Source organism: Nycticebus coucang, chromosome 9, assembly GCF_027406575.1.
Source record: "Nycticebus coucang isolate mNycCou1 chromosome 9, mNycCou1.pri, whole genome shotgun sequence".
NCBI lineage: Eukaryota > Metazoa > Chordata > Mammalia > Primates > Lorisidae > Nycticebus > Nycticebus coucang.
This window is the reverse complement of record NC_069788.1, coordinates 98,721,910-98,736,201: the sequence shown is the minus strand read 5'-3', so window position 1 is coordinate 98,736,201 and position 14,292 is coordinate 98,721,910.

The following is a 14,292-nucleotide window of genomic DNA, read 5'->3' as shown; positions in this document are numbered from 1 at the left end:
TAGCAGAGTACTAGACGTGGCCATTGGGGAACTACTTTTGCTCGTTTCAGTGGTATTTTAATGCTCTTTTTGGATTGTCATTCTGTCCAGCTATCTGGCATACCCACTTCTGAACCTATCTTTTTGTATATGTACACCTTCTTTTGTTTGTTTGCCTATACTGCTGCGGCAACATTGTGTTTTATTTTGTTTTTGATTTTTTTTAAAGTGTCAGTAAATTTACGACAGCATTTGGTCATTTTCTTCAACACTGACAGTAAGGCAAATATAGCATAGAGCTCTGCATAATTCTTTAGCATCCAACAGGGGCCCTCAAATATGAAAATATAAAACCACTGCATTGAACTATGAAGCCACCAGTGCAAAAATAATTTTTTTTTACTGTAAGAAGTATTTTTTTATTTATAACCTCAATCTCATTTATAAATGCAACTAAAATGTCTTTTTCATTTAGAGATTGCTTTCTATTTAATTCTATTCATTTACCCCATACCCATTTTCCCTATTACAGAAATCATTTCTTACTTAATGTCCCTCTTCTGACTCCCACCTGGCTCCCACTGAATCAACTAAGGCAATCTCATCTGTAGAATTTTTTGAATCTACATCATCATCTGTATTTCTCTCTTAAAATAAGTTTGAATCTGTGGCATTGTAAGAGTCTTTCAGCTTAATCTAAAATTTTCATAGAGTTTTCCAGATGTTTTTTCTGAATGGAAACTTTGTTAAAACACAGTCTGTCGAGACCTCAAAACAGATTTGGTTGGTTGGTTTTCCTCTTCCTCTCTTTGCTCCAAATTGAAATTGAGTTCTCGGTCATCTCTGGTTGGAAAGATTTTTTTCTGCCTTCTTTTCCTTTCTCAATGGACCACACTACACTTTTAGAGTAGTAATAAAACATCGTTTCAGTGAAACGTACCAGGCAATAACCACTGAGCTCAATACCATTAAATATTTATCAATACAATTGTACAAGTTAGACTGTGAAATAAACATTAGGCCCTGTAAACTTAATAGTTTCCTGTAAAAGAAAAAAAAAAATCCTCTTTAAGCTTTTACAGCTCAGAGTCCTGGATTTAACAAATAAATAGTTCAGAGTGTGCCAAAATTGAATTGCCAAATGATTGACCGCATCCTATACTACACAAGGAAAAGGCCGCTATTGTTTGTACAAGTGTGTTTCATTCAAAATTTTACTTTCGTAGATAAATAATATGAAGTTGGCATTTCTAAATTAACTTTTGTTTTCAGCTAACTGCAGATGAGGGAGTGAGTGTACAAAGAAAAGAAGCTGAAGAATTTGGGGAAAGAGGAACAATAGGGAAGTCTAGACCTAGTACATTGTGCTGAGGTGCAAGAATTGCTGATTGGGATTTGTGGAAATTAGACCCAACGCAGTGACAGTTAGGTGCTATGCAAAGGAACAATCTACTGCTTGTTATTGCTCTTGTGAGGCTTTTTCAGAAAATAATAACAAAAGAACCAGTATAAAGAAAAGTACATAGTGATGTTAAGATAATAAAAGGCACATGAAATTATATTCCTTAATATAAAAGTAGCTTTTAGTAAAATATATCTTTTGGACACATGTACATGTGTCATCAGAAAAGGCTATCTTACACTGAATATTTTTTCCACTTTTTTGTTTGAATCAAAAATACTGGAATCAGTATAACACATGATGGCTATATTGATGAATGTAATTATGAAACACCAAAACCAGAATGTCTTTTGAAATTTTCTAGATATTCCAGGATATATATGAACACACACTTACACACATGCACATACTTTCATTGGCCCACTGGCCTCCTAAGGCAATTACCTATAGACTGCAGATGAGGCTTATACATATAATTGTCGTTAAGTAAATATAATTAAGAGCTTGACCTTAGAAAGGTATATTTTAAAGAAAGAAACAATGAATATCTTGTTACAACAATGATAATTCTGATAATAAGAATAACATTTTTGGTATAAATTGTAGTTCACAGATATTTCTTATCTTTAACTCCATCGATACAGAGTCTTAGAAATAAGGGAAGAGGGGTATGTGCATTCTAATTTGAAGGATTAAAAATCTGTGACTCATAGAGCTTAAACTGCTTGTTGAAGGTCACCACAATTAACAAATGACAGTGCCCAAACTTAAAACCAGGGATGTGTGTCCCTTAATACTACTGCTATGGACTAAATGTTTGTGCCCACCCCCCACCCCACCCCACACACATTTGTATATCAAAACCCTAATTCTTACTGTATTCATAGATGAGGCCTTGGGGGCGGGGTTTGTTTGTTTGTTTGAGACAGGGTCTCACTTTGTCACTGTGGGTGTAGTGCTGTGGCATCGTAGCTCACAGCAACCTCACAGCAACTCGTGGGGTCAAGCAATCCTTCTGTCTCAGCCTCCCAAGTAGCTGAGACTACAGGTACCTGCCACAACACCCTACAATTTTAAAGATAGGGTCTCCTTCTAGCTCAGGCTGGTCTCACAATCCTAAGCTTTGGTGATCCGCCTGCCTTGGCTTCCTGGTGCTAGGATTACAGGTGTGAGCCCCCTCTCCTAGCCAGAACTAGTGTTTTTATGAGAAGAAACAGGAGACAGCTTTCTTCCTCTCTCCCTGCTCTCAAGCATGTGAGGATATATGGAGAAGGCAGCCAGCTGAATGCAAGGAAGTAGGTCTTCATCACATATCACATTTGCTGGCACCTTGATCTTGAACTTCCCAGCACCCAGAACTGTGAGAAATAAATTTTTGTTTTTTAAACCACCTCCTCATAATTTGTTAAAATTTGTAATATTAACCAGAATGGACTAAAATAACTGTGATATTTCTAGTCAGAAATTTTTCTGTTTTTTCTTTTCATATGGAAATTGAAGTATGGGCTTTCTGAAAGTAAAGACATAAAAAAAATACAGCCTTGCCCATAGATAGGCATTATTCTAGCAGCTCAGTCTTATATTCCAACTAATCCTCTGATGATGATTTAAGGTAAGAATATAAAAGGAGAAATTACACTGATTTGGGAGGTAGCTGGAAAAACAACTGCCATTATCATTTTTCTAACCAATAGAATTGACATATTACAAAGACATATTACATTTTGCCCAGCCCAGTTCTTTTGCATTCTGCATCTAATAAATAAATAGCACCCACACTTGCCCAGTTATGCAGTGGTAAAACTAAGGAACATTCTCCACCTCTACCATGTCTTCTTCCCTGTCACCAGGTCAATCTTTCAGCTGCTTAGACCTACTAGATGTGGTTTCCATTCAATCTCACCTGTCCCACAGCTCCAAAGCAACTGGTATCAAATATCTTCCAGAGTAAGCAGGATAAGGAAGGGAGAGAAGAGAAACCATCATAGTGTTCTTTGTTTGTATTTTCAGTTCTTTATGTCAGTCTCCAATAAGTTCCACACGCTTTGGAGGGTCCATGTTTAGCTTTGCTCTATCATAGTCTTTACTCAGTTGAGCATTTCTGGACTTGCTAAAGTGTCCCAGATATAATTTCAGCAGCAATGTGGGAAGTTTCTGCTATAAGGAGGTCTTCCTAACATCTTTCGTATGCCACCATGATATAGTAACTTGTTAACTCATGTGCATGGCCATTGTTATATCACTAATTCACTGTAAAATAATTCAGTAATATTAGATACATACCAGTTGGTTAAAAAAATTAACTCTGGGATCTTAATGTGTTAGCGATCTGTGGTGGCTTGAGGTAGTTTCTGAAATAATTGAAAAGAGCAAGTAAAGTTTTAACAAGAAAAAGAAAATTTGTTAACAATTTAAAACCCCAAACTGGGTTTTCCATGGAGCCTGCAATCACTAGGATGGGGCCAGGGCTATAAAAGCCTATTTCTAATAAGTATCAAGCTGATTAAAAAGGAAGTAAGGGGCTCCAGCCTAGTGACTGCAGGCTCCATGGAAAGCCCAGTTTGGGGTTTTATACAAAACTTTGAGGACTACGAGCTGCTTCTTGAAGTCTCCCAGGGTCTCGATTAACTCTTTTCTCAAAAAAACTCACCTGCAAGGTTTTAATCAGCCTCATTCCCTTAACAGTCAAGGTCGGCCTGACCCAAATTAGTCAAAAATAGCCTACCCATATCCATCATCCACCCTTTTCATATCTATTAACTGCCTAACACATGCCTTAGACCAGAATCCAAACCTGAGGTGTGGCAATCCTGATATCAGAAAGATTATACTCTAGCCGTAGGACTAGAAATTCTTTTTTTATCCATATGCATGGGGTACATCAAAAAAGAGTTTTCCATTTATGGATTTACTTTCTTTGTAATCAGCCTGATGCTTGTTAGAAATAGGCACTTATTGGGTGGCACCTGTCGCTCAAAGGCCCCATATACTGGAGGTGGCATGTTCAAACCCAGCCCCGGCCAAAAACTGCAAAAAGAAAAAGGAAAAAGAAATAGGCTCTTACTGCCCAATGCAAAGATATTCACAATATGGATACTAGGTAAACATGTATTTAAGACTTTCTCACACTTGCATGAACATGTCATTATTAAGATAACAGTGAATTATTGATCCTCTATCCTTGGGGATTATGCTTGAATATAAATCCCCCGAATGGCTTGCTCTTAGCTATTAACTCTGCAGTATTCTGGTTGCTTGGTGCCACCCATGTGGATCAGTTCTACGTCTGGAATCCTGGCTTGAGTGAACCATCCATGCAAGGCAGGGAGGGCCTTGAGTCTGCCAGATAAGTCGTGTGAGCTATTTTTTGTATTAATTTCTTTATGAATGTTAAATAAATATCTGTATAGATGGAAGAATTTGATCACAGACATGCTTTCAAAATAGCTTCAAAGCTTCACTGTAGCTTATCAGGTGAGTAGTTAACCTTACTCATTGAAAACTCCTTGGCAGCCTTCATAAACAACCAAAAGTTGTGTATAAGGATTTTGGTAGGACATCTTGCCTTATGCTTGCTGATGGAAAAACTTGAAGTTGATAATGAAGAGTTACATTAATATTTCTTTCCCAATACTCTAATCAGATTCAGAATTAATAAGATAACTTTTTGCTTCTTGAGAATATGAAATGAAAACAGCTGAAAACATACCTTCATAAAAATTAGTGTTAATTTGGTCACTTTATGAATAATGAAAGTTTATTAGAGAACAAAGCTTGGTAATTTCATTGATAATACTTTGCCTATAGTTCCTTTTAAAGATATTTTTGAGATACAGCCTTTATCCTTACATTTGATTATAACATTTCCATGGTAACACTATATCTTTTCACAGTTCTTTTCCTCCCCTTTTAGAGAAATATCAGCTCAAATAAGATTTTTTTTATGAGTCCAAGTGATTTTTTCCATTGTAATTTTATTTTGTGAACTTCTTTTCTAATATCCAGGAATTTTTTTCCTAAAAATTATTCTGTATCACAGGATTATCTTATATAAAAATGCAATATATATATAAAGTTATGTGTATATATTGTTAGACTACAAGCATTTTATATACATACAGAAATTTACATACAAATCTATGTTTGTGTATATGTATACACATGTATATTCACATATAGACATATATAATATACTTAAGATTTTATTGAAGTTAACTCATTGATTAGTGGCTAGATACCACATTTAAGAAGAACTACATGAAAAGATAGGCAGGCTGAAAAATAAGGATAGCTGTTGAATATGGGATAGTTGGCAGAGAATAATATAATTTTATTCTGAAAGGATTGGATTTGTCTTTCAGTGAGAAAGTAATCGAAGCCAGGACATTTTTAGAAAAGCCTGGAGAGGAAAGGAGAAACCAGTTTGCTTACCTTGACATAGGATATGATCAAATTAAATACCATTTCACCTCTTGCATCTGCATGATGGACCTGTGTTCTGTTCGCAATAAATCTGAATTGTGAAACAACCAGCTACAGAAGATCTATAGACTATGTTTACAAAGAATAATGTCCTTGGAGAGTTGGTGATGGAAACTTGATCAGGAAACATCTGCAAATTTGCCTTAATTTCTTTCGAGAATCCAGGGAACAGATAACAGACACAATGGTATCTATTTTCAACTATCCCCTCTGTTGTTTTCCATGAACAACCTTCTAGCTTAGCATCTTACTAATTCACAATGCACTAACATTTCACGTAAGCATTGCCCAGGCACTGGTTGCACCATGAGCTGAGTTCTTTACCTTATTCATGCAGTTTTTTGATCATTAGATTGCTATGACCAAAGATTTGAAAACAGTATCCAAAATTAGAAAGAATCAAGTATGATCTCTTCCATATCTTGACGTCTTCTTTGCCCCCAAACACTCCGAGGATATTCTTTATGCTAGTGTATTTTCTTTTCTTTCTTTCATTTTTGTTAGACTTTATTTTTTTTAGAGAGGTTTAAAGTTCACAGCAAGACTGAGAAGAAGGTACAGAGATTTCCCATGTACCTCCTGTTCCTCCCATATTGGTACCATCCCCTACCAGAGGGGTACATTTGTTACAATTGATAAACCTATAGTGAGACGTCATTATTATCCAAATTCACGATTTACATTAAAGTTCACTCTTTTTTTTTTATTGTTGGGGATTCATTGAGGGTACAATAAGCCAGGTTACACTGATTGCAATTGTTAGGCAAAGTCCCTCTTGCAATCATGTCTTGCCCCCATAAAGTGTGACACACACCAAGGCCCCACCCCTCTCCCTCCGTCCCTCTTTCTGCTTTTCCTCCCCACCCATAACCTTAATTGTCATTAATTGTCCTCATATCAAAATTGAGTACGTAGGATTCATGCTTCTCCATTCTTGTGATGCTTTACTAAGAATAATGTCTTCCACTTCCATCCAGGTAAAGTTTACTCTTAATAAGATACATTCTATAGGTTTGAACAAATATACAATGAGTATATCTGCTAATATTGTATCATAAAGAGTATTTGAGAATTTTTGCTGCCCTAAAATTTCCCTAGGCTTTACCTACTCATGCTTACCTCCTTCCCTAATCCCTGGCAATCACTCATATTTTGATTATCTCTATCATTTTGCCTTTTCCAGAATATCATATTGTTCAAAGCCTGTTTGGATTGGCTTTTGTCATCTGTAGTATGCATTTAAGTTTCCTCCATGTCTTTTCATGGCTTGATAACTCATTTCTTTTTAGTGCTGAGTAGTATTCCACTGCCTGAATATATCACAGTATATTTATCTATTTGTGGGGAGTAGGAAGGTTGACCTCTCAGCAGAGCACCCTGACTCAATTCTGGGGTAACCAGGGAGAAAGCATGCAAGCGGGCAATTTCTGAGGGTTCTTTAGAATCACAAAAGAGGAAAAGCATCTGTAGGCACCCATCTGTGTGGTCAGGATGGACTAGGCCCATGCATTTGAGAGTCAACAGATGGCAGGCATTAAACTCTTCCAATTTGTAGTTAAACTAGAAACTGTGGTTTACTTCCCCTACCTGAACAAAACTGCCTTCTCTCGCCAATTTGCATATGCCACTGGCTATTTACCAATCCCTGTCACTGACCTTGGATTTTTCTCTACCCAGTCTTCCTGGGAACTTGGGCTCCTTTCAACTCCATCTTTTGCTTATGCACCTTTGTTAAAAACTAACACAACCTTCTGAAAAGGCCAGGAAGGGGCTGCATTATCTCATTTTACCCACCCTGAGTTAGTATAAGCACTATCCAGGCATCCAAAACTTGTTTTTCCTTAAAACTTGTGTTACTTATTTCCAGCATCATTTCTCAGATGGCATTAAAACCAGGTTGGGGTTTGCATGCATCAACCCCTGATTCTTCTTACTGAAGAATCTTTGGTCACTTTTGAATTTTAACAATTATGAATAAAATTTTTATTCATAACACTCTTATGTAGGTTTTTATGTGGACATATGTTTTTCACTCCTTTGTATGAATACAAACAAGTACGATTACTGGATGGTGTTGTAAGCATATAGTTAGTTTTGTAAGCAACTGCCAAACTTTCTTCCAAAATAGCTATGCTATTTTGCATTCCTACCAACAATAAATGAGAATTCCTATTGCTCTACATCCTTTCCAGCATTTGATGATGTCAGTGTTCTGGATTTAAGTTATTCTAATAGGTGTATGGTGGTATCCCATTGTTGTTTTAATTTGTATTTCCCCACTGACACGTGATGTAGAGCATCTTTTCATACACTTATTTGCAATTCTTGCATCATCTTTAATGAGGCATGTTAAGATTTCTGGCCTACTTTTTAAGTGGGGTGTTTTTTCTTTTGTTGAATGTAGGCTAGTGTATCTTAAAATCTCACCTTCTGTCTATTTGTATATGAATTACCTGGGGAGTTTATTCAGATACATACAGATTCTTGGGCTTTGCCCCAGGTCACTGGAATCAGAATATCTGGTATGAGGGCCAAGAATTTTGCATTTTATATAAACAAATTCATTTATGATTCTAAATGAATGTTAGATATTAGAAGCACTCTTTCAGGAAATTGCCTTTCAACAAGTCCAGATTATTTTTGGTAGGGGGGTGCCTCAAAGATGCCAAATACTCCCACTATAGCATATACCTTTCCAGAAGTCCACACTGGAGCATATTTTCCTACAGGAAGGGATACAGAATTTTGGATCATTTTGGCATGAGTCTTTTTACATCTTCACTTCTCTTTTTTTTTCTCCACAGGTTTCATCCACTCTAGTTCTCCTTTCTTTGCCTCTTTTCTTCATTCCTCTGATATTTTCTTATTTTCTTCCTTCTCCATTTATAATCTCTTGCCACAGTTTTGTATCTGTAATCCCTCCTTCTCTCAAAATTTGGAATACTTTGCTATATGTAATATGTTTTTATTTATTTATTTATTTTGAGACAGGCTTTTGTTGTGTTGACCAGACTGGGGTGCAGAGACACAATCATAACTCACTGAAACCTCAAACTCTTGGTTTCAACCCTCCTGAGTAGGTGGGACTACAGGCACACACTGCCACACTTGGCTAATTTTTCTGGGTGTTTTGGGGGTAAAGACAGGGTCTTGCTCTTGCACAGGCCAGTCTCAAACTCCTGTCCTCAATCATCTTCCCACCTTGGCCTGCCAAAGTGCAAGAATTATAGGCGTGAGTGCCCATGCAGTCCCTATTATATACATTTTTATTATATAAAGATTTCTGCAGCATTAATGATAAAATGTGATCCATGAAGAAGACAGTTTAGTCTCTGACGCCGCATGATTCAGTGCAACAAAGTAATGAAAGACCATTCCTCTAAGATCTCAGGAGTTGCAGGGAAACCTGTGTCTTTGAAGAGGTCTGCTAGTGAACCCCATATCTCTGGATCTGGATGTAGAAAGCAAGAGTGGCATCCAAATTCTAGCATAAAAAATTGGTAAATAAGAATGATGTATTATGCTCATTTTAGGATCTAGGACATCAGTTTGGGAGTTGAATGCCTTTAACCTCATTGATAAGTTTCCAGTTTAACAAAGCTGACTTCGTAACGTTGGAATGTCGGAATATGTCTAACAGGTGTACTGTCTCATTGCTCTCTCACAAGATCAGCCTTTTATTTTTCTTGCTCTAACTTCTGAAGTTTTCAGAGAAACTGGTATCTCCTTGAGCCAAATGCAAAATCCTGAACCAAGAATTTAGAGATAAGTATGTATTTCACTAAGGAATTTTTATAGAAGAATGAGAGTGTAGATATTAAATGTTACACACCAAAAATTAGTACAACTCTTCATTAGTCTTTTCTATTTTAAAAAACAGGGTCCTTCAGAATAAATAAATATTCTTTATTCCACATTCTAGTACCCAGAATCAAGGATTTTATCTCTGGGTCTTTCTAGGTTTTTTCTCCATATTATTTAATGTATGAATAATTGAAATCTGTAGTAATTCTTACTCTAGTCTCCAATTCCAATTTGCTTGTTTCAAAAGCAAACCAACCTTGGGCAGCCCCTGTGGTTCAAGGAGTAGGGGGCCAGCCCCATATACCGGAGGTGGTGGGTCCAAACCCAGCCCTGGCCAAAAACTGCCAAAAAAAAAAAAAGAAGCAAACCAACCTCTTCATCATAATGTTCTACTCTTCTTAGAAATCATGGGTGATTGCTAATAAGTTCTTTGTTCTTTCCTGTCATAAATATACCTCTTATTATATAATACATAGTAAGTTATTATGTAAGTTATTGTATAATATACATAGTATAAATCACTTTCTAGCTATTTGATGCTATGCAAGATCATTAATATCTATGAGCCTCAAGCAATAAAAAATTGTATTTATCCCAAAAGAGCACCAAGGGAGTTAATAGATGAACAAAATTTAGAATAATGTCTGGTTCATAGTAAGGGCTATAGTAATGTATGCTATTTTTTTATGTATTGTATATATGACATCATTGGAGTTAATCAAAGGAGATTTGTATTATAGTGGCTCAAATTTCTTAAATTAGTGAATAAAAAGAAAAAATTAAAAGAGGCAGCTTAAAGTTTAGCCTCCAACCATAATTCAAGTAAATATCTTTAAATAGAACTACAGTATATATTTTTCCTCTTTTGCATATGTGGCAAGACTCAAGCATAACTTTCTGACCTTGTTTCGCACCCCAAGAAAAAGTTTTATCTCCATCGGAATCTGGGCCTTCTCTCTGGTTTCTCTTGAAGGTAAAGATCAGATGATCTACTCTTTCACTTGGTAAGTGTCAAAATTTACATAGGAATATGAATAGGGAGCTGTCACTACCTTGCTCCAGGCATTTTGCCAAGTTGTGAAGTTGAATATTTAGTTGGATTTGTATCTCATCATTACAGCTATGGCCTTCCAGGAGGGACCAAAAGGGCCAGACAGCGATGAATTAATGAAGCTCTGTGGGAAGTCTAAATAGAGACAAAAGTTTTCATCTATATTTGTTTAAGAATTTTGAAGTAGAGCTTGCTTTCCAAATGCCATGTCTAATTTAAGAGCAGGCCTGCAGTGGTAATAGCCCAATATCACCATGCCTCCACTGCCTGCTAAAGCTGATACCAGGAGACATCACGCTGTGGAAACAATTATATCAACATAATTGGAAAATATTTTTTCTATGCAGTTCTGCCTTAATTAAAGCTCATTTTACATCTTGGGGAAGGAAGTATTTTCTCAAAACTTTGGGGTATATTCAAATTTCTTTCAAAAAAGGAAGCCTGGATAAAGCACACAAAGGAAAGCCACTATACATTAGGGATAAAGGAATCAAATGGAGATTTTACATCATGTGACACAGGTTTGAATTCCAGTCCTGCTTTTTACTGGTTACATAACCTTGGGCAAGTGACTATGAGTTTGCAGGTCTAGATTTTTTTCTTCTGAAAATCTCCATGAAGAATTCTGATGTCTGAGTATTGTGAGAAATGAACATGCTTATGAAATGATCATGAGAAATACAGGCATTAAAGGTGAGATCCTGGATCCTGGGTGAGTATAGTGGTTGCTAAGTCACTCTTCATGAGCAAATGAGGATAAAAAGTTATTTTTATGCTCTGGAGAGAACCTTAAAGAGTAGAATGGACTTGTGAATAGAAAAGGGAAGGCAGGGAGGAGTTTGCAAAATGGCAGAAAGCTGTACCCATGTAATCATAGATCTCCAGCACTGGGTGACTGGACTTGTAGGACTTTTACAACGTTAAAGAAGTATATTTAATAAACATTTTTTATAGTTGCTCCCTGGTGTTAATGTGATCCCTCCCATTATCTTGAATTCTTAGTGATGTCTACCCGTCACCTAGGGGCTATTCCAATATTTTATTATTGTTGGTTTTAGGGAGGGAGAAGGGAGACAAAAGGATCACTGTTGAGGAAAGGAACTTGGTCATGGAATTGACAGTGAGAACATAAACCTACCACAAAAATCACAGATATCCCTGAGAGATGGCATTTACTATCAGACATGCAGGAGACACTTGAGATGAAGATTATTTTGGTTAGGAGCCTTATGCAACATTTGCTTACAGACATTCAGGGTTCAGAAAACAATACCCCAAAATGAAGGCCTCAGTATCATCCTCAGAAAAAGTTTGCTTCTGGCCTCTAACCCTCCCATTTATCAGCTTCATTCTCTTCCAGAACAGCCATAGAAAGTAGGTTTAAACCTTAAAGCAGGTTTAAGGAAGAAGGAATCTACTTTACTCACAGAAACCATAATCCCTTTTCCTCCAAGCCAGAAATAAATCTAAACATATTCTGTGTAAAGACTGGCTGGAAAGAAATTATCTGACTATAGGTCAAACATAAGACACCCATTCTAGGGAGGGTCTTGCCCTCTATCTGGAAGGAAGGAATGCATTTTTCATAGAAGCAGCAGAATCTAGACAGATACATCTCGAACGGTTTTCCTACTCAGTCTATTAGAATTAAATCACACCCCCTTTGTCCAGTCATATTTCTTTCTACATGGCTGTCCATATTTTGTTGAACCTAAGCATAGAAATAGAAAATTTCTTCCTTCTAGAAGCTCCTGTATATATACATTAAATAAATGCCTTTTCTCCATTTAATCTTTCTTTTGAAAATTGATTTTTTTTTTTTTTTTTAGCACATACTCATTCAATGGGCCAAGATCTTTGGTCCCTACATAGACATACAGCAGTCAGTGCACAGTCCAGCATATATATGTATATAATACATTCTTATTATGCTGGTTAAACTGATGAGGATAGATAAAAACAGTAATATTGGGCGGCGCCTGTGGCTCAGCAGGTAGGGCGCCGGTCCCATATGCCGGAGGTGGCGGGTTCAAACCCAGCCCCGGCCAAAAAAACAAAAAACAAAAAACAAAAAAAAAAAAAAAAAAAAAACAGTAATATTACAATACTTTACCCCTTAAAATGTCATTTCACTTTTGTAATCTTGTCTCATGAATAAGTTTACTCCTCCAACTCTTTTTATGTTTCTCATAGATATGGTTCACTGTGATCTATTCAACCTTGGTAACATCTTTATTCTAGGAGAAACTCTCTAGGAATGAGATTGTGCCTACCTTCTAGAACTGCGTGTTCACACAGCATAGTAAAATGCCTGGTGCAGAGTAGCAATCAATAGACATTTGTTGAATTAATCAGTGCATTTGAAACTCACACAATTAGATGGAGAGGAATATTGCTTCCTTTACACATGGGCAAATGGAACATCAAAATTGTGCCCAAAGTAACACAGTTAATAAGTGATATCATGTTTGCTTCATAGAATTTTTTTGGTAATATTCCTTCTTTTTCTATATTTTGGAAGAGGTTCAGTAGTATAGGTACTAGTTCTTCTTTAAAGGTTTGGTAGAATTCTGACGTAAAGCTATCTGGTCCTGGGCTTTTCTTTTTAGGGAGATCTTGTATAGTTGATGCTATTTCAGAACTTGATATAGGCCTGTTCAACATTTCCACTTCATTCTGGCTAATTCTTGGTAGGTGGCATACTTCCAGGTATTGGTCCATTTCGTTCAGATTTTCATATTTCCGAGAGTAGAGTTTCTTGTAGTATTCGTTAAGGATTTTTTTAATTTCTGAGGGGTCTGTTGTTACTTCATCTTTACCATTTCTGATTGATAAAATTAGAGATTTTACTCTTTTTTTCCTGGTTAGGTTTGCCAAAGGTTTATCTATTTTATTTATCTTTTCATAAAACCAACTTTTGGATCTATTGATCTGTTGTATAATTCTTTTGTTTTCAATTTCATTTAGTTCTGCTCTGATATTGGTTATTTCTTTTCTTCTGCTGGGTTTGGGGTTGGAGTGTTCTTCCTTCTCCAGTTGCTTGAGATGTCCCATTAAGTTATTAACTTCCTCTCTTTCCATTTTCTTGAGGAAGGCTTGCAGTGCTATAAATTTCCCTCTTAGGACTGCCTTTGCAGTATCCCAGAGGTTCTGGTAATTCTTGGTGGTTGTTTTGTTCCAAAAATTTGGTGATTTCCTTCTTAATCTCATGTATAACCCATCTATCCTTCAGCATAAGGTTGTTTAGCTTCCATGATTTTGTATAAGTATGCAGGTTCCTGTTGTTATTGAATTCAACTTTTATTCCATGATGGTCTGAGAAGATGCAAGGAATAATTTATATATTTTTTAATTTGCTGAGGTTAGATTTGTGGCCTAGGATGTGGTCAGTTTTGGAGTATGTTCTGTAGGCTGATGAGAAGAATGTGTATCCAGTTTTGTTGGGATGAAATGTTATGTAGATGTCTGTTAAGTCCAAATGTTGAATGGTTAAGTTTAAATCTAAAATTTCTTTGCTTAGAAATTTTCGGAGGCTCTATCCAGCACTGCTAAAGGGGTGTTAAAATCTCTGACT